Genomic DNA, 22,433 nt, shown 5'->3' with positions numbered 1-22,433 from the left:
TGAACAACAACATCCTCCACAAGTGTTTAACATTTACCAGCAGGAATACAATAGGAGGCTCAGGGAAGGAAGTTATTACTAGATTGAAAACCTAGTGACTAGAGCATGATGATGAGAATGATGATGAGGAGGAGGATAACTAGTACTTATATAGAATTTTAAGGTTTGCAAAGTGTTACATGCTCATGATCTCATTTGAACTCAACAATACCCTTGGAGTATTTCCTGTAAAGGGAAAAGTAGGAATTTGGTGTGTGTGTGTGTGTGTGTGTGTGTGTGTGTGTGTGTGTGTGTATGTCAATCAGTTACTAGTTTTTATTAGTGACTAGCATTTATTAATAATCTACTAATTTCAAACCCTAGCTAAGTGCTAGTGTACAAAGAAAGGAAAAAAACCAACAAACCTCAGTCTCAAGGAGCTCATAGTCTAATGTATTCTTGTGCATATATATGTGTGTATGTCCCATGAAAGGTACATGCATATATGTTCTGTGTTTATATAATTGGGAGACTCGGGATCTTGAGAAGAATGAAAAACTTTAGCACTCTTGTGCAAAGAATCTTATGTCAATAAGATTGCAATAAAAGAGTTATTGAACAACAGGAAGGATCCAGATGAGGTTAAGTAGCATGACCTCAAAATGGAATCAATTAACTATTTTACACCCAGCTGTGTGACTTTGGCTTTTTCTTCAATTTTCTCTTATAAATAAGGAGGTTGCATTAAATGATCTCCAAGGTCCCTTTCCAATCTTTTGCTTGTTTTCATTTTCAATGGAAAAAATCTTTTTCCAGTTTTATTTTCTTATATTTGTGAACTTTAAAGAATGAGCTCGTATTTCATGTGTAAATCACATAAATATTCTGTATGTAGCATGTAGCAAAAGAAAATTCAATAAGAAATGCACTGGCTATCAATACCAATAGAGTTCTAATCCTATGAATTTGAACAAGTTTGAGGATTAACAGGATGAGAACAGTTGAAGGTCAAGATGTCAGAGATTAGAAATTGGTGATAATTGAAATCATTGAATTTCTTTTTAGTTCAAAATCTCTGATTCTATGATTATAACTAGATGACCATGAAGTCCAGGTTAGGTCAGAAGCAAGTAAAGTCAGAAGTGGCAGAATGGGAGAAGAGAGGATTGAGGAAGCAGATGGCATGATATGGGTAAAAAATAGATTAAGATTAAGGGCTGGGTGTAGTGATTCACCTCACTTTATATTTATAATCCCAGCTAGGGCAGGTAGTTAGTACAGTGGATAGAGCACTGGCCTTGGATTCAGGAGGACAGGAATTTGAATCCAGCCCAGACATTTGAATCTTACTAGCTGTGTGACCTTGGGCAAGTCACTTAACTCTGATTGCCCTGCATCCAGGGCTATCTCCAATCATCCTGATTCATATCTGGCCACTGGACCCAGGCAGCTTTGGAGGAGAAAGGGGCTGGTGGTTTAGCATAGCACCCCCTCACTCAAATCCAATTTACATGCTTGCCATGGCATCATCTCCCTGATGTCATACTCTTCTTTGAAAATGAAGAACAGGGGCAGCTAGGTGGTATAGTGGATAAAGCACCGGCCCTGGAGCCTGGGTTCAAATCCGGCCTCAGACACTTAATAATTACCTGTGTGGCCTTGAGCAAGCCACTTAACCCCATTTGCCTTACAAAAAAAACTAAAAAAAAAAAAAAAAAGAAAATGAAGGACAAACATTTTTATCCCAGCTACATAGGAGACTGAGACTAATGGATGTTTTGAACTCAGGAGTTCTGAGGGGCAGTAAGCTAAATCAAAGAGTAGCCACCAATACTATGGTTAGCCTTCAGGATTAGGGTGGGGTGAAGAGGGTCTCAGGTTGCCCAAGAAGGGTTAAACCAGCCCAGGTTGGAAACAAAGCAGGTCAAGTTTCCATTGATCAGAGAGACACCTGGTCAATGAGAAGCCCCTTCTCTTCCCTTCCTTCCCAGATTAGGGCAAATAAAGAGGTCCAGTCTTAAAAAAATGTAGTGGGGAAGGTGAAAGAGCAGGCAAGTGTAGTCAGTGAGGGGAATAACAGGATTCATGGTCTGCAGGGTTGTATACTTCCAGGTAAGGGTGGGGCTTAAGGTGTGGCCTTACCTGTGCGTAACTGTAAAGGGGTGGGGATGAAAGTCAATATAATTGAGGAAGTTGAGGATCTATGAGATCAGGAGGTTAAGAGTCATCATCTGGAAGACTGAAGTCTCTCAAAAGGTTATAGAATATCTGGTAACTCTAAGGAGGATTCAATTCAGTTCAATAAGCATTTGTTAAATTTCTACCATAATCAAGATACTGGGGATAAAAAGACAAAAAATGAAAGTCTCTAACTGCAAAGAGAGAGATCCCTCAAAATCAGATGGCAGTAATACAATTTAGCCTTTCATTGTAAAACAGTTTGTAGTCTTTCTCCAGATGTCTGAGTTTTATACCCCTCTACAGACTTTGAGCTCCTGGTGGGCAAGGAAGCAGATAAGCTTCCAAAGCTGATTTATGACAAAGACAGCAGCCTTGGGGTAGGCATGCTTTACTAATGACAGAGTCTCAGACTTGGATGATCCTTTTAGATTGTTCAGAAGTTTGATTGTGTATAGCACAGGCACCAATGATGACAGCTCCAACCTCATTCTTACCTAAGTAGAATTTGTGGGTGGAGTTGTATGGGGGTTTTGGTAAGTACAAAATGAAAGGGAGGAAAAATCAAAGAAAATTACATATATAGGCAGAGAGCAACATGTTTCAAGAATAATGCTTTAGGTTTGTAGAGCCGTCCATAGTTTATAGTCATTTCACTTGACTCATGGGGATAATACTTGAATCTTTGGGATCCTGGGCAAGTCATTTAACTTCTCTGAAGTCCAGGTGACATCCTAAATATTTATCTAATAGGTAATAAATGACTCCTTCGGAAAAAGTTCCCACATTAAAGTCATACATCCTTAATACATAGATGTGTCATAGGGTTGCTGAGAGGAGGGAATCTGCAACCCTTAAAGTGCAACATAAATTTGAATTTTTTCATTGTAATTATTCTTTACATGGGAGTTCTCAATACAAATGAAATCAGAATTCGATTCCCTCCTCCCATCAATATTATCATCTTTATTATCATTGTCATAATCATAATCATCATCATCATCATTCACTGTTTACCTGAACCATCCAAAATTACATTAGTGAACTTGAATCTTCTGACTCCATTCTGATGTTTTCTCCTCTGCTAAGTGATGTTACTTCTAGAAATCAATCTCTTCTAATTAACTTCAGATATTATTTCATACAGACTTTTATTATTTGAGAACTAATTACTCCCAGATTATGAATTATTTAGAGCCCTTTCTTCAGCTTTTCTTTCTTTGAGACTATCACTTTCCAACCCAATCCACTCATTCAAGTGCTTGAAGCTTTATTAGTTCTCTGATAGTATATGAGCCTTAGTTCTTTCTGTCCTCAGTGTGAAGGCCTGGCTCTCCTATACCTTTTCCTTATGCTTCCTCCTTCATCCATGTGCTGCTAAGTTTATCTCATTTCCTTTCCAAAGCAGATCAATAAAAGATGTATAATACCACACTGATTTTTTTCATAAGGCTTTGGTTATCAAGGAGCAGGAGTGGTTTATTTTGCTGGGATACTTCTTGATGATGAAACTACAGAGGCCATATGACTCCAAAAAAGTCATTTATAATCTAATGAGTAAGTATTTAGGATGTCACCTGGGATCTCAGAGAAGTTGTGACTTGCCCAGGATCCCACAAATTCAAGTATTATCCCCATGAGTCAAGTGAAATGACTATAAACTATGGAGAGCTCTGGAAACCTAAAGCATTATTCCTGAATCATGCTGCTCTGTGCCTATATATTTAATTTTTTTTGATTTTCTCCCTTTCATTTTGTGTTTACCAAAACCCCCATTGAATTCCTCTCACATCTGGAGAATTGCGCCAGGTATTACTTCTTAGAAAGATACTGATTGTAGTACACAAGAGGAAGAAGGGATTTAGAAGAAGAGTAGTTGCAACACACAGAGCCTTCCAGAGAGAGAACAGATGCCAGAAGGAAACAATCTCTATATGAGGCCCACATTATCCTCAGTCCAAAGGTGACAACCCATGTCCCGAGTTGACTCTGAGAATGCAATAGTATAATGGTAAAACTACTCTGGTTCAAGGCTTGAAACCTCAGGGCTCAAAGAATTACAAGGAATTTTAGATAAAGAATGATGGTGGTAATGGTGGTAATAGATTACCTTAACCCAAGAGAAGAGATAATAAGATAATTTTGATCAGTGAAATGAGAGAATTTATCTAAATAGCATAATGAGATGAGAAATGAGGGGCAAAGATCTATATCCTAACTATGTCACTAAAGCTGGAGGAAAATGAAGTTGATAAGGCCCAGTCTCCTGATTTTTTTAGCCTTAGTATATGTGCATCCTGGTCAGTTGGGACCATCATAAGCCAATTTTCACTGACTCATATTAAGAAACTGAAATTCCTCTGAGGATGGGAGGAAAAGGTGGCCAAGATAGTGGAGGATAGGAAATCAAGCCAAACAAGGATTGACTGAAAGAATGATGGAAGTTTATACTAAAGAAGTGGAGATTTAAAAGGGATATCATAGCAGTCTTTGGATATTGATTTGAAGGACTCTTATATGGAAGAAGGATTATATTTTTTCTGTTTGGTCTGAAAGGAAAAAAACAGGGACTGTAGTTCTAGAGAGGCAGATTTCTTTGTCATATAAGAGAAAATGTCATGATAATTTGAGTTGTTCAAAAGTAGAATGAGTAGGTCAGGGGATATTGGGTTTACCATCTTTAGCTAATGGATTATTACCTTTTGGCATATTGTAGAACAAATGCATGCCCTAATATTAAGTGGATTTAGGAAAAAGAGGAAAAAAGGAAAGAAAGAAAAGGTTATTAAAACACATTTCTGAAATGAACAGAAGAGATAGGAATAAAAGGTGAATAGCTCTTCTAAACCTCAAACTATGTTATGAAGCAATAATCTTCAAAGCAATTTGATAATGATTAAAAATAGGGAGATGGATGGAAGAGATTAGACCGGGAGAACAGAAATAATGCGCCTCAATAGCCCAGTATTCAATAAACTGGAAAGCATAACTTGGGAAAGAACTTTTTATCTGATAAAACTTGTTAGGAAAACTGGAAAACAGTCTAGCAAAATTAGGCTTAGATCAATATCTTACTGTATTCTACTATAAATCCTAAATGGCTATATGATTTAGATATTAAAGATAATATCATAAAAAATAAAAGAGAAGCAAATTATATACCTTCTCACAGCTGCAAGTAGGAAACATATTCTTGACCAAATGAGGGATAGAAGTAATTACAAAAGGTAAAATGGATAACTCTGCATGAATATGAAAAGCTTCTAAATAATAATGAAATAATTAATGAATAATGAAATAATTAATAATATGATATTTTACAAAAGGAAGTGTTTTTATTTACAAGAGACAGAGAGAGCACATTCAAGTCAGAGAGCCACACTGAAAGCAGAGCAAGTTGGATTTATATAATTTCCCCATCCTAACCCTCTTCCCCTTTAAGTCCCCATTTGGGGATATTCATGGAAATCTATCCTAGCAACAGATGCAAAAAAAAAGGAATGTAATATTTTCAAAATATGCCTCTCACCAGATGGTGGGGTGACCTGTTACCAGACCCTCTTGGTTTAGAGATCCTGATGCCCTTCATACTGTTTTGACTAGAAAAAGTAATATTCTCATGGTCAGTGCCTCAGTTAGCAAAACAGTCTTATTGCAAAAGCAGGATGTCCTGGGTCCCTTGGAATGCAAAGTTTTTCTTGACATAAACACTTTTTTAACCCTGAGAGGACTTCACCAGAAATTTTCCACGTAATCCCTCCCCTAATTTCAAAATATATATTCATATATATATATATATGTATGAATACATATATATATATATATATATGTATTTTTTGTATCTTAAGTCCTCTCACACCATCATTCATACATTCCCTCAGCAAAATTCTCACATCTCAGATTCTACTCTCTCTTCCTGTCCAGTTGGGATCCATCTTCTTCCTGGAACCCCCCGACTAAACAACCTATAGATGCAGGAGGAAGACTAACTGGTCCAGTCTCTCTCTTTTCCCCTGGAGACATTCAATATCTTTCTGTATCTTCAGAGTCCATTCCAAAAAGTCCTCTCCAGTTCAGATGACTTATTGAGATCTTCTCTTTGGTGAAGAGAACATCTTATCAGACTTAGAATCTGTTCTTATACAAAGCTTACTAATTATACATAATATATTTGAATTTCATGTATATTCCCTTTACTCCCTAGAACTTTTGCAATACAGAAAATTCTTAAGACCAGATGTTTCTATGGTTACAAAATTTTCTTTATGCTTCTCTTAAATTTCAAAAGTCATATCCAAAATAAACAAATTATTTTCTTTTCAAAACCTAAAAGTTTGCAAATTCTTATCTCTATCAGTGTGGTTCTAACTTTCAGTGCTCTAGCTTTTATCCTTACTGATCAATATTTCTTAATTTTAGAACATTTAGGAATATCGCCATACCATAATCAAAATTGTACATTTTTATAAACTCCTTAATTCAGTTACATGTATTCTCAGATTACTTTATACTGAAGATTAGCACATTATGGAGATACCTAATTGAAGAAACAATAGACAAATAAAAAAATTAACATTTACCTAACAATTGCTTTCATATCAAACTTTTCATATTATAGGGTTTATTACTCTCCAATCAATTTACTGCCAGATATTGCAAAAGTAGCAGCCCAATGCAATTTTCAAATTACCCCCAACTTTATTTAAACCCATATATTAGTTTAGATTTATAGCTCTATTTTTTCTCTTCTTACAGTGATTTAAAAAAAATTTTATTTATTTAAAGCAATGGGATTAAGTGACTTGCCCAAGATCACACAGGTAGGCAATTATTAAGTGTCTGAGGTCACATTTGAACTCAGGTACGCCTGACTCCAGGGCCAGTACTCTATCCATTGCATCACCTAGCTGCCCTACACTGATTTTTAAATCACTTTTAAATCTTTTTACTTATACAAAGTCAAACCTGCTCATATCTTCTTCCTACATACTTTAACCTACTTCCGTACTTCACAAATTGTTCAAGAACCTCAACTTTCTATATGTCTTTTCATTTTTCCTTGCAACCCTTTTATTCTCTTCCCAAGTCTTTCGAACCTATTGCTCAGACTGAGCTACTTACATTTTCCCTTAATATACCATTCCAATATTTTTTTCATTTCTTTTGATTTTAGTACATGCTGTTGTGAACTAGATTCCCATAGCTTATTTAAAACTTTATTTTTACAGCTATATAGACCACATACATGATTCCACTTTCCCCAATACACTTTTCCATTCAAAGGTTTTGATATTTAATATGTCTTGATTTTAACTTGTATGACTTTTGAGAAGGCAAACAGCCATTCAAAAATCCCACAGCCTAATTAGAACATCCCTGCCCCCCTCTTCAAATAGAGTAAACCAAATAACTTCTCTCAATAAGGGGACAGTCCTAAATCTTTTCTGGGGGGGTTTCTGTTCTTAAATTGTCCCATTATTTTCTGCAATATCTAACATTATCAGAATCTATATTAATAAGCTCCTGGAGCTATGATGTTATCATAAAGTAAATGGATTCATTTTGTTAATTGATCAACTATTTCCAGCATATGCTTGTTTCCCCTCTTTCTGGCATTCTTTTTTTTTTTAAGGTTTTTGCGAGGCAAATGGGGTTAGGTGGTTTGCCCAAGGCCACACAGCTAGGTAATTATTAAGTGTCTGAGACCGGATTTGAACCCAGGTACTCCTGACTCCAGTGCCAGTGCTTTATCCACTGAGCCACCCAGCCGCCCCCTGGCATTTTTATATAATCAAATGTTATACTTTAGAATGGACCTGACTTTCTTGTCTTCCTGGAATTTACTTCCTCAAAGCTTTCTCGATGTAAAAATAGCATTTCTTTTCATGATTTCCTTATTTAACATATTTTCCCCTCTGATAATACTCACTGTCTCTTTTAACTCTCTGTTTCTTTTAACTCCAAATATTCCCTTTTTGACACTTGTTTTACCAAGTCTTCATGAAATAATTCTCTCTCTATTATTATTTAGTCCTTTTCCTTAATTCTTCTTTTGATTCCCATTCAAGGTCAAGAGATAAGAACCAAGATAAGCAAGCATGCTGCAAAGGGAGGGCAAAGGGGAGGAAGGGGAAAAGACATCTGGCAGCACAGAATAGCAGTGAAGAAGCCTGGGAAGAGAAAGAGTTAAACAGATTTGCAGAATTGCAGCTAACTCCTGTGCCTTGGGAAGAGGAACATTCTCCTGATCTCCCAGAGCTGTTTCAATTCTCTCCTAAGGGGTGCATGTAGGGAAATTGTGATGGGCTTCACTAAGTCAATCAAGTCTCTTCCATCTGCCCCCCACACACACACCTGCCCCATTGCCCCATTGCTGTTCAGGAAGAACCGAGGAAGGAGGCTGCTGCTGAAATTAGGGTGGGAGCCCGCAGAGGGATGTAGGGAGGGGGGAAGTACTAGCAAAGGATTTTTCCTCCTCCTTACATTCATCCTTTACTAAAAGCTACAAACTAAAAAGCCACAAGGCTGCATTAACCACTTCCTCTTCCTTAAGAGAAGTTTTAGAATTTTCACATATATATATATATATATATATACAATATATATTCAATATATATATATATATATATATATATATATATATATATATTCAAATTTTGGCATACCCAATCCTCAGAGAAACCGAACTTTGGCCAGAAGACACTTCCTCCAAGAGGGGTTCCAATCCAAATTAGACAACAGTATTTAATCTTTTTGTTTTATCTTTTCCTTGATACTTGGTACTTCACCCAATTAATAAGTCTAGACCCTAGGAGAGCTAGGTGGCACAGTGGATGGGAGCACTGGCCTTGAATTCAGGAGGACAGGAATTAGAATCCAGCCTCAGACACTTGACACTCACTAGCTGTGGGACCTTGGAAAAGTCAATTAACCCTGATTGCCCTGCATCCAGGGTCATCGCTGGTTATCCTGAATCATAGCTGGTCACTGGACCCAGATGATTCTTGGGGAGAGAGTGAGGCTTCCCAGAAATTTCTCCCTGAGAAAAATTTAGGTGATATAATAAAGAACAATTACAGTAATTTTAAATACATACATATATATATATATGAGATTCATTTAGCTTCTAAAAATCAGTTTTTTTCCTGTTTTTTCTTTACCTAAAAGCAAAAGTAGAGTACTCTGAGCTATATATTTCTTAAATGGAAGGAGAGGCAGAATTTGAACCCTCAATTTCCTGACTTCAAGTCCATTTCTCACTTCACTACTTGGTACATACCTGTTCATTTAGTGACTGAATGACATAAACAAGAATAAATATGTCAATGAATGAATGGTCGAAGATTAAATTCAGATACTTTAGATTAAGAGTTGAGTCTGTAACCTTTCATATATATCATTAACCCCATTGTCAATCTGGTGAAGCTAGGACTCCACAGAATAATGTATAAAATAAAGAAAAACAAAGGTTAGTGAAAATAAAAATGAAAATTTTTCAGTCTAAGTTTATGGATTCCTTCAAATATATCCATGGAATCCTGGATGGACCCCTATGGATCCCAGAATATTCCTAAATATCTAGCTTTAGAACCCTTGCTTTAGGAGCTTCTCATAATAAAAAAATAAAACTGAAAATGAGGAGAAGTAGCAAATTCTACACATTGACCACCAGGTGACACTGTGGTCCTGCTCAAATTAAAAATGGCAGGTTTATAAATTGAACTTGTTCTGAGCTAGCTCTTGTGAAGCTCTCACTTGCTCCATTGACCGAAGCTTCTTGTAGGCCAGCAGACTGTGCCACAAAATCTCTCCCTCCAGAGCATAGGACAGATAGTGTCACTGGCTAATGAGCTGAAAGGTAAAGAGAAACCTTACTGTATAAACTCAGCTCTCATCCCATTCCTCTAAAGCAAATTGTTGGTCAGCTGGGGAAGTCTTCTAGTAGTCTCCAGGAATTGATTTGCATATGACCAAGCTTTTGAGGCAGCTTTTAACAGTTAGCTTAATAGTTATTCGGTGTCCCAAAAGATTGTTAGGATATATCCCTTTTAGGTTTGCAAAATACTTTACAAATATCACTTCATTTGGTCCTCACATCAACCCTGAGAGGTAGTTGCTATATTAATTCTATTTTACAGATGGGGAAACAGAGGCACAGAGAGGATAAGAGACTTGCTCAGGGTCTGTGTCTGAGGCAGGACTTGAACTCAAATCTTTATGACTCCAGGTCCATCACTCTATCCCTATTCAAAGATCACCCAGCTTCTAAGGACCTGAATCCAATCTGTGCTCTTTCACTCACTTTCAGTGCTAGATCTTTATTCTTGATTATGTGTCTCCCAGTCACTCAACCTCACCTGTCCATTTAGTGATTGAGTGACATAAACAAGAGTAAATATGTAACACTGTCAATGAATGAATGATTAAATTCAGATATTTTAGTATAACTAATTGGAGAAAACACTGAGTCAGGAAGAGTTTCCCTTCTACCTTAGGAAGATCATAGAACCTCTTTGAGTCTCAGTTTCCATAAGTGTGAAATGGTGACAATAAGGATACGAACTTTAGAAAGTTCTTGAGAGGACCTAATCAGATAATGCATTTTGTAAAGCATTTTGCAAGCAATGAAACAATATGTTGAAATGCATGATAATAATTGTTATTACAAAATTCTAGGAAAGAAAAGAAGTCAGAGGAAGGAGAAAAGGGATAATAGATCATAGGTTTAGGACTAGGAAGGATTTTAGAGATCATTGGGTCCTATGATGTCAAACTAACATAGAAATGAGTCACTAAACTGTATATAAGGAGACCTATCCATTATATATTGACTTAGAAAACCACACTTCATTAACATCATTTAGACTCTATTTTTATTTTGTTAAATATTTCCCAATTACATTTTAATCTACTTTGAGATGTACTCAGGTGAGGGTTACCTGTTTGACACCTCTAATAGTCTAATCCACTTATTTCAAAAGATGAAGGTGCTAAGAACCAGAGAAATTAAGTGATTTGTCCAATGTCATACAGATAGGGAGAGTTGGGATCCAAACTCAGGTTAACTCCAACTTCTGTATTTTTCCTGCCTTCAGAGATCATATTTGACAAATATAAGAAGCAGACATGACAGAATATATCATCTCTTCCTCCAGAGGTAGCAAGGTGTCTTGGAAAGAACTGTAGGCTTAAAAACTTTGACCCATTTAGAGATCAATTACTCAAGAGGATCAAGGGTGAAGCAGCTTCCCACCTCTTGTAAGAGAGCTCATAGACTAGAGGTACAAAATGATCCATTTTTGGATACAGGCCAATATGTATCTGTTTTGTGTGACTGCTAATTGTTAAAAAGGAGGGAGGGAGGGGAAGGGAGGAAGAAGGAAAGAAAGAAAGAAAGAAAGAAAGAAAGAAAGAAAGAAAGAAAGAAAGAAAGAAAGAAAGAAAGAAAGAAAGAAAGAAAGAAAAAGAAAGAAAATAAAAAGGAAGGAAGGATAGAAATCACAAAAGAACAACAGCATCAATAAAACATTTAAAATTCATAGAGAACAGAAGGAAGTTTAGAGAAAAGGAGACAAGCAGGATAGCTTTTAGAATTAGCATGCTGAATTTTGTATATACTTAAAGAGATTTGTGGCTTAATGCATAAACCTCTTTGGATATGGAAAAATATACAGGATTTTACAGTTATTATATTTTTGTATATGGAAATGTTCTTGTAGGTTGGCATTTATCAAATTCAGCATAAAAATAATTTTTAAATATTTTAAATGAACAGCACTAACATTGCCCCTAGAGTGGTACTTACTAGCTCTGTATCTTTGGATGAGTTACTTGACCTCTCTCAGTTTCTTCATCTATAAAATGAGGAAATAATATTTGCATTATCTTCCTTATAAAGGGTATAATTTTCATTCTTCAAGATGTAGCATAGAAGAGTGAACTCTGACTCTGGAGTCAAAGGATCTGAATTCAAATCCTACCCCTGATCTAATACTTGCATGACTGAGCAAGTTACAATATTTCTGTGCCTCATTTTACTCATCTGTGAAATGAAGGATATGGACAAAAGTGCCTTCAAGGTCCCTTCCAGGTTTTGATTTGTAATCTTTTAAAGAAATGTTCTTGCCTCATCTGAGAAGGCTCATCTGCCTGATTCCCCTCTTTGCTTAATTCCTAGGCACTTGCTATCAAAACTACTCAAATAGTGTGCAGGTGCTGCCTTTTTCTGTTTTCTTTTTGAAGTTAGGTGGGCACCAAGGGACTGGAGTTGGGCATGGGATAGGTGGAAAGTATTATTTAAAGTGTTGTTTCATAATATTTAGAAATAGAAGAGGTGACTGTGAAATTGAAATGCAAAACTGGGACCCCAAAAAGAGATTTGAAAGAATATCTCTTCCTGATAATTTCCAAAAGGGAGGGGGGCAGCTGGTATTTTGAGTTACTTCAGTCACATATTACTCTTTATGAACCTATTTGAGGTTTTCTTGGTAGAGTTACAAGAATAGTTTATCATGCCTTTCTCCAACTCATTTTCCAGGAAAGGAAACAGGAGACAAGCAGGGTTTACCCAGGGTCACCCAGCTAATAAGTGTCTGAGACCAGATATGAACTCATAAAGATGAATCTTCCTTATACCAGGCCTGGCCCTTTATTCCAAATTCTCAACATTGTGACCCATAGTGAATTTTTCACCACCTAAGGTCTTCAAGGGGAGATCGGATGTCCACTTGTAGAGCAGGCTATAAATGGATGCCTGTTCATATAAAGGCAGGACTAGATAGTCCCCTGATTCATTACAGCTCTGAGATTCTGTGATTCTATTATTATTATTATTTATTATTATACATATGCTTCTATTTTGCTTCTCATTTCCTTTCCCTTCCTCATTCTCCATTCCAACTATTTAATTATAGGCTCAGAAGGGCACTGACCAATTTCTTCTGCATCATTCAAATAATAGCCATTAATTATAGCTAGTGTGCATTACATACATACATATATATGTGTATGAACATATACAGGCTATAATTAATTGTTATTTATGTGTGTGTGTGTGTGTGTTTTCCAAAAGCATCTGCTATCCTGCCATTATCAGTCCTTACCCCATAGAAGGAAGAAAAATGATAGTCACAAGGAACAGGACCAAGAAAAGAGCTCAGGTTTCCTAGGCTAGTGTGCTATATTCTAAATTATGCTGTCCTGGGGAAGAGCAAAAAACAGAAGACAATGTTTTCTATGTGAAAGGGATCATTCCTCCCCTGAAATAAACTATGGGTAGGGTAACCTAGGATAGAAGAAAGTAGCCTAACTAGAAAAGAATAGCCAAGAAAGGGAGAGAGTATTCTAGAATTAGAGAACATTGCTCGGAATGGAAAAGAGCTTAGACCCAGTCACCCAGTGTGAACTGAATAACTTTTCAATGGAATGCTCACCTCTGGGGGTTCGGGCAGGCTGTTCCCAGGAAACTGATAGGAATCAGAGATGCAGCTCAGATGGCTCTTCGGCTGGGCCAGGACAATATACTTACTGTACCAAGCAGAGTTGATTTCTCTTTCAATGATGCTGCACCATTTGGCAATGTTTGTTGCTAAGGGAACCACTTGCTATTTTCATAAATCCCCAGGTGATGGAGCTGGTAAAGCAGAGAGATTTGGGTGAGTGAACATGCCAGAGCAGCCACTGAATTGAAGAGGGGTGGGGACAGGAAAGGACCTCATATCATAGATGTCTTCAGTAGAGAAAAAGAAGAAGAAGAGAGGATTTGATATTGTAGCTCGGGGTCTCAAGACTGAATGGCAGGAGGATTCCTGGGAGTAGGACACATGCCAGTGGCCAACTTCATCCTTAGCACATGTAGATAGGATGATTTCTCCCAAGCAGACAGCAAACTCCCAGGAAGCCAGGCTACTGGGCTGACTTTGGTTTTGCTTGGTTGTTTTGTTTTTGCAAGGGTTAAGTGATTTGTCCAAGATCACACAGCTAGATAATTATTAAGGGTCTGAGGCTGGGTTTGAACTACTGGACTGATTTTGAAGGGCTTGGAGGCCACAGCTTCTTCCCCTCCATTAGAAGTATAGAAAGACAGGGCGGCTAGGTGGCACAGTAGATAGAGCACCAGCCCTGGAGTCAGGAGTACCTGAGTTCAAATCTGGCCTAAGACCCTTAATAATTACCTAGCTGTGTGGCCTTGGCCAAGCCACTTAACCCCATTGCCTTGCAAAAAAAAACAAAAAACAAGTATAGAAAGTCCTGTTTTACCACAGGTTGCCAGGTCAAAAAAAATTTTTTTGATTATAGATAAGAGAAAAATTTAGAAATAAACAAAAGAGAGTATTATGAGATGTAAAATGGATAGTTTCGTGAAAGAGGATGAGAAACACCTGAAAATATTAAGTTAAAAAAAAGGATTTATCTTTTAACAAAGCAGATAGAAAACAACTGTTCACCTTACAAGCTTTGAGAGATACCTGAAGAAATGAGAGAGGAAGAGGTATAGATATGGACAATACACATGTCAGATGAACTCATGTCTTCCTGCCTCTAAGGTTTACTATCTACATTTCCCCACGTTGTGATAAATATGTTGATATAATTGTTGACTCTCCCATGCATTTTCTGTCTAAGATCACTACATCAAACTATAGGAAGAAAGTCACTTTCCAAAGGGAAATGATCTAATATTGAGACCCTCCCCTGCCTCTTATTTAGAGAAAAGAAATGAGTTGAAGAATGGTATCCAGTGTTCAATGGTACTAGGGCATTTCTAATACCTCAGTTAGTCTAAAGAGTAAGAATTGGGGGACAGGCCACTAGAGGTCATGTGGTTTAGGAAGACAAAGATATTTTAGTTGGGTTCAGGTAAAAGATGATTCAGGTGAATGTGAGAATTAGTTAAGAAAGATCAGGGGTATTACATTTTTTTTTGTTTTCTTGGAGAAAGCAGTTAGGAGTGATGGAAAATAATAAATAATGAGAATTCCAACTCCCACCCTGGGAGATGTCCAGAAGATTTGTTCACATCAATGAAGAGTGAATATAAATAACAGCTCTGGTCAAAGGTAAAAAGAACCCTGACATTTCTCACCCCACTTCACCCCTCTTCTTCGGTCTGCAGGGAAGGAAATGAGTAAGCACATTTCAATAGAAGCAATCAGCCCCAAGGGGAGACTTCTAAAGACTGGTTGAGAAGGTCTAGATCTAGATCCAGGACAGATAAAAGACTCTTTCTCCAAGCCAGATCCAAAGAGGAAGCAAAAAACTCTTCTCATCAAAGGGGGACATGGATTAACAGGATTAAGGACTTCTCTTCTCCAAGTTAGAGATTGAATAAATGGAATCCAAAGACCTAAAACAAAGACCTAAAACTCTCTGAATATACTGCTTTGAAATGGGAGCTGATGTGCCTACCAACAGGATCCTAGAAAGTGATCTAGGTGGCACAGAATCTAAAGCACTGGATCAGGGGTCTAAAAGACATGAGTTCAAATCAGGCCTCAGACATTTCCTCCTTGTGTGACCCTGGACAAGTTACTTGGCCACTGTTTGGTTTAGTTTCTTCATCTGTAAAATGGGGAAATAATAATTACATTGCAGGGTTGTTGTAGTGATCAAATAAGATAATATTTATAATGTAATTTGCAATAAATAGCATTATATAAGTACTTGCTGTTATTTATTATTATTATTAATAATAATAAAATTATTATATATTAAAAGAAAGAAGGACATAATTGCAGGTCTTCCCAAGATGCAGTGGATAGAGCATCAGGTCTGAAGTTAGTAATATTCATCTTCCTGAGTTCAAATCTGACCTCACACACTTATTAGCTGAGTGACTCTGAGCAAGTCATTCCTGCTTACCTCAGCTTCCTCATCTATAAAATAAACAGGAGAAGGAAATGGCAAACCACCTCAGCAGCTTTGGCAAGAAAACTCCAAATGAGATCATGAAGAGTCAGAACAACAAGAAGAATGAATTTTGTGATGAAGGAGAAGCTAAGAAAAGTTAATTTTAGATACTCACACATGCATGCAAAGTCAGAATTGACTGAAATACTGCCTCAATCTATTTTCAAGTCCCTTGAAATTATTCCCAAAAATGTATAGGAGTGGTGAGGATGCAGAATGATTTATATGTTTCTATATAAATTAGCTGAGGTTTGCAAAAAAAAAAAGTGAAAGGGGGATAAGTAATACCTGAATGTGGGGGGGGGGGGTGACTTTGGGTTTGTTGTCATCCTTAGGGTCTTGCTTTGTCAGAGTCTCCAAGCAGCAAAGGAAACTCTCACATCCAGACCACTTGTGGTCAAAGAGAAATTCAGGTCATAGATTTAAAGCTAGATGTGAGGAAACTAAGAGAAAATAAGCAACTTGCCAAAGATCATGTAGACAGTAAATTGCAGAGCTAGGATTTGAACCCAATCCTCTGATTTTGGGAAGTTGAGGGTATAGTATTAGATTTGGAATCAGGAAGACCTGAGTTCCATTTTGCCTCACATACTTACTAGCTATGTGAACTTGGATAAATCACTATGAGAGAGTAACTGTTCTCAGCCTCTCACTTGTAAAATGGGGATAATATCACCTACCTCACAGAATGGTTGTGAAGGTCAAATGAGATAACGTGTGTTAAACAAACCTTAAAGCACTATTTATTTTATACTATATTGTTATGTTATATAATATTATATTATATTTTTCCAAATCCACCACTATTTCTAATATACCACACTTTACCCCTCCACTGCTTTTCTCCTTGTTCCTAAATAATCCCATGGATGACTGGACAAATGCTCACTCTATCCCAATATGAACCATGTGTCCAAGACACATTCTGCTTCAGAAAGTGAAGGAACCAGATTAGATTAGATAAAGCATTTATTAAGAGCTTGTTTTATATATATATATATATATATATATATATGTGTGTGTGTGTGTGTGTGTGTGTGTGTGTGTGTGTGTGTGTGTGTGTGTAGTTTTGAGTCACTAAATAGAGTATTTTCCACATTCAGGAATGAGGCAGTTCTTCCTGGCAAGTGAGAGTATACACGATTTCTATACAATCTGAGTTTAATCTCCCCTAACCAACCTATGGGATGACCTGGCCTGCCTTTCTGGTGAGGCCATGTGCTATCTCAATCCTACTTCATCGAGAAAGACTGGAGCCCTTCGAGATGCTGACAGATAATTGGATTCTCTGGACCATGCTCATAACTAATGGTTTGTGATTCTGGACCACCTCAGGAGAGGAAAATATGTTTCAAAGTCAAAATGTCATTGGCAGCTGTATTTGGCCTGCATCCACCCTGCTTCTGCCTCCCAAACATATCTCAAGGATTTTAAGATGCTCTAAATGGACTGACATATTTGCTGAGATTTGTAGAGCTTGGAAAAGATGTAACCATGGAGCTGAAGATAGTTCAATATTTGCTTTATTAATTGTGTAGTTTTTTCTCTCAATGCTGATTTTGACAAACCCATTCTCCATCTTGTCAAAGTATTAAACATTAAAATGCTTGGCCAAAGTTTATGGAATCTTCAACTATGATGGATGCAGTTCCTCTCAGCAGGCCAGGGAACAAGGACAACCTTCAGATACCTGCCATGGACAATACCATCCACATCTAAAGGAACAAACTAAATCTGATCTAAATGTAGAGGAAAGCATACCTCTTTTTATGTTTTTCTTTCCCCTTAGTTCTAATTCCTCTTTCTCAACATGACTAATATGTAAATATGTTGAACAGGAATGTACATCTACAACTTTTACCAAACTGTTCACTGCCTTGGGGAGGGAGGAAGGAAGAGGGTGGTAGGAAAATGTGGAGCTCATAAATTTGCAAATGGATGAATGCTGAAAAACTACCATTGCATGTCATTGGAAAAAGAAAAATTTCAACAACAAAAAACAAGTTTATGGAATTTTGATCCATGAATGTCTTCCAGAAGAGAATAATTATCTATCCTGGATGGATTGAGCATATTTCTGCCAAAGAGCAGGGGACTAGACCACATGACCTCCCTTGGAAGTCCTCTCAAGGAACATAGAGATTTAGCATCCTAAAATTCTCATCCTTCTCTTCTGTTCCATTCTCTGCCTTACCTGGGGAATCTGTCACCACAGATCCATCTCCCTCTTTGGCAGATGGTTTTCTATAAAGGCGGATGCTTGATGGCCCTGCTTTCTTGTTTCATTTTGTGAAACTTCATGTCCGTCACAATAAAGAAACCATTATTGAATACCAGTGTGCACAGATGCCAAGGGGGGCTGCTGTGTTCTGCCCTCAGTAAACCCTTAGACTAACTGCAAAAATTCTGCCCACAGCTGGGTGGCTTGCCTAGAGCTGCACAACTGGGTGATTGTTGGGTATCTGAGGCTGGATTTGGACCTGGGTGCTCCTGGCTCCAGGTCCGGTGCTCCATCCACTGCACCACCTGGCCGCCCCTACTATTTATTATTATGATGATTATTATGATTATGATTATATTTTATTTTGGGTCTTTTTTCCTTTTTTGGTTTTTGCAGGGCAATGCAGTTGGGGTGGCTTGAGTGACTGTTGGGTGTCTGGGGCTGGATTTGGGCTCCGGTACTCCTGGTTCTAGGGCCGGTGCTCCATTCACTGCACTGCCTGGCTGAACCTATTATTATTATTTTCTCTTTACTTTATCACTCATGTGGGTCTATATTTTTGGGGGAGGAGGTATTATGTTTACTCTTAAACAAGAATATTTTAGTAATGTATAAAAAATCATCTGTACAAAAATAAGAATAAATAATTAAATTAAATTAAATTAAAAAAATTCTACCCATCCATGAGGTAGAAGCTCCAACAAATTGTGGGGAGGCAGCCACATTCACACCATCAAACACCAAGGCTACCTATGGACAGATGTACTGGTATATCTATCAACATCTAGACTAGCTCCTACATTTCCCCTAGTTCCAACAAATTAAATCTCTCAGGCAAAAAGTTCATTAAGGTCAAAAGGGATAAATTTGAAATAGAATCTGCAGGCCCACATAGACATCTCTCCACTCCTTGGTATCTTACATATATGTGTGTATGTATAATATACACACATGTATGTATGTATTTGTATGTTTTTGTAACCTATAGGGAATTTCCAGGGTTCCTCTCAGCTTCCAAAAGAGATGAGACATATTACAGATGATCACCACATTCAAATGAGTAAACTGAGGTCCAGGTAGGGGGATGCATTTGTCCAGTATCATAAAAGGGATATGTGACAGAGGTGAGATTTGAATTTTAGGTCTCCTAACTCAAAATCCAATGTTTTTTTCCACTTAAATAAAATGGCTTCCTGTGATTTTTGATCTTGTGTGTGTGTTTGTGTCTGTGTCTATCTGTCTATCTGTCTGTCTTGTTTCCTCAATGAGATTGTAAGCTCTTAAATATGAGGTTGGGTAGAATAAAAATTTTTAATCCAAAATCCTGTATTTTTGACATATCTGCCAGAAACAAGATCATTTAGTTTATTATTCGAAATACAAGCATTTCTAGCCTAGAGTAAGAAATGCTCTCTCATGCCCTTCAATAATCCTCTCCCAAGGTAATATGGGGTAACATTTAAAGTAATCTTAATAAAGAAAAAAGATCATAATATAAGCTAGCTAGGAGTGGTAGAGGACTGGGCCTGGAGTCAGGAAGAACTGAGTTCAAATCTGCTCTCGGACACATCCTAGTTTGTATGACCCTAGAGAAGTCATTTAACCTCTTTCTGCAGTTTCCTCAACTGCAAAATGAAGATCACAATAGCACCTATTTCTCAAGCTTGTTATGAAGATCAAATGAGATAACTGTAAATTTTTATCCCTGTGTTAAAATGTAGTTTGGGGTTAACATTTCAAAATAATGAACTCTCCAGGATTCCTTCCTTGGTCACTCTCCTTAGAGATTGAAAAAAAGCTTCCTTCCTAAGATCAATATCAAACAGGCCTTTTTGGGTGGAAGATGGGCCATTCACAGTCCAATATCATCACTTCAGGAGTTGGGAAAAGAAGAATCTGTCCTTAGTGAATCAACAATCCTAAACACTTCTGAGAGTTGGGAAAACAAGAATCTAAATTGAACCAGAAGTATTTTTTATCCAAAGGTTAGTTTCCACCTGTAATGCATTTTCCTTCAGAAACACCTTTTGTTTTTGACCTAATTCATCATAGAAGACAAATCTGGAAAGAATTTGTAGACTGAAGTAATTATTACTGCTCAGCATTTTAATTGAATTGAAAAGGAGGTTTTTAACATGTTTCCTTACCTCTCAATGCTCCATATCTCAGGTCTTGTGCATTTTGTATAGTAGATGCTGATGCCACATTATCATAGACTGATAAAGGGCACACACAATATCAGTGAATGAGAAGATAAAACGCATGTGTAGAGATGAGCAGGTTGAAGGCTAAGCACATTAATGATCAACGAGAGAGGGAGATTCATAGGAGTTCAATACTCAGACAAAATGAACCTAGGGGAAATTCTCATCTCAATTTCAAACATACAGGAAAAAAGGCTTCTTGTTTTCCCTAAGGAAGAGTCAATAGGAGTGGGGCTTGTTGGATTTGAGGAAGAGTTTCCTAACTCTACCTGAAAACAGGAGTAATAAAAGTACATTTTCTTGGTGCTTTTAGATTTACAAAGTGATACAAATGGAAAAATTATCTAGATCATGATTAAATTCCTTTATTATTTTTTCTGCTCTACCCTCTCACTCTTTGACCTCCTCATCCCTTAACCTTTTCTTCTCCAAAGTTAGGTCATTTTCATTCCTTCCTCCTCCCTATGATGGATCAGGATTTCATCATGTCTTTGGTAGCCTCCAGGAAGAGAATGCCATGGAAATGTTTGTATTTGTTAATGTTTTTAAGTTCACGATACTAAATATCTGAGAGAGACAGACAGACAGACAGACAGCGAGAGAGAGAGAGAGAGAGAGAGAGAGAGAGAGAGAGAGAGAGAGAGTCAGAGAAAATTGGGTGAATCATCAAAGTAGCTAGCATCACCAATTGCTGTTTGTCCTTTGTTACTAAGAGGACCAATGACATCACAGGATGTTGTCTTGACTTGTGTATGAATTGGATTTTTATTTTTTTATTTTTTAGGGTTTTTTTGCTAGGCAATGGGGTTAAGTGGCTTGCCCGAGGCCACACAGCTAGGTAATTATTAAGTGTCTGAGGTCACATTTGAACTCAGGTACTCCTGACTCCAGGGCTGGTGCTCTATCCACTGTGCCACCTAGCTGCCCCTGAATTGGATTTAAATGAAGCAGAATCACATAAAGTGGTCACAAATGAGCTGCCTGTGATGATTACAGTACAGCCCAGTAGGAAGTGTGCTTTTTTATTCATTATAAAGATATCTGGGTTTGAATCAGGGATGTGCTAGAGCTGCCTCTTACTGACTCAGGAGAGCCAATTGTTAAATTTTCAGTGTGAGCATTTACACCCCAGAAATAGGCAAATGTTTCAAATCATTGCTTTGTTCATTGTCTCTAGACTTAAGAAAGTTTTGGAGAAAATGGTATAATGTAGATTGATCTTAAAAGGGTGTCCTGAAAACTTTATTTTTTTGGGAGAGTCTATGGTCAAACATTTATCAATACTGTTCTACTTTGAATAAGTGACTGATATTTCTCATATGACTTTGGGCAAGTCACTTTATCTGACCTCAGTTTCCTCATCTGAAAAAATGGAAATAATAAGCACTATCTCCTCAGGGTTGTTATGAGGAAAGCAACTTAAAATGCTAGGGCATCAGATTTGGAATTGGAAGACGTTGGTTGAAATCCTGGTTCTGCCAGTCAGTATTAACTGGCTGCTCCCCCCATTCCTTACGGACAGCCAGATGGCACAGTGAAAAAAAGCATGGAGACCTAGATTCAGGAAAATTTAAAAACAAATCCAGTCTCAGACACTTATTATTTCTGTGACCCTGTTTGTCACTTAACCCTGATGCATCAGTTTCCTCATCTGTAAAATAAATAATATTTGTAGAATGCTTAGTACAGTGCTTTGCACATAGTGAAACAATAAATGAATGCCTATAAATCTATAAAATCTATAAAACATCTGTAAAAGATGATGGTTGACTAAACTGCTTCTGATATCCTTCCAAGTTTAATTTCTTGATCCTATGATCTCATGCTATTCTGTAGAAATGGGAGTTGTTATTGTTATTATCATTATCATTGGAGACTAAAAATAAATATTTTTTTAAAATTTTGTTTATTTAAGGCAATGGGATTAAGTGGCTTGCCCAAGG

Source organism: Macrotis lagotis, chromosome 2 (assembly GCF_037893015.1).
Source record: "Macrotis lagotis isolate mMagLag1 chromosome 2, bilby.v1.9.chrom.fasta, whole genome shotgun sequence".
NCBI classification, from domain to species: domain Eukaryota; kingdom Metazoa; phylum Chordata; class Mammalia; order Peramelemorphia; family Peramelidae; genus Macrotis; species Macrotis lagotis.
This window is presented reverse-complemented; position numbering follows the sequence as displayed.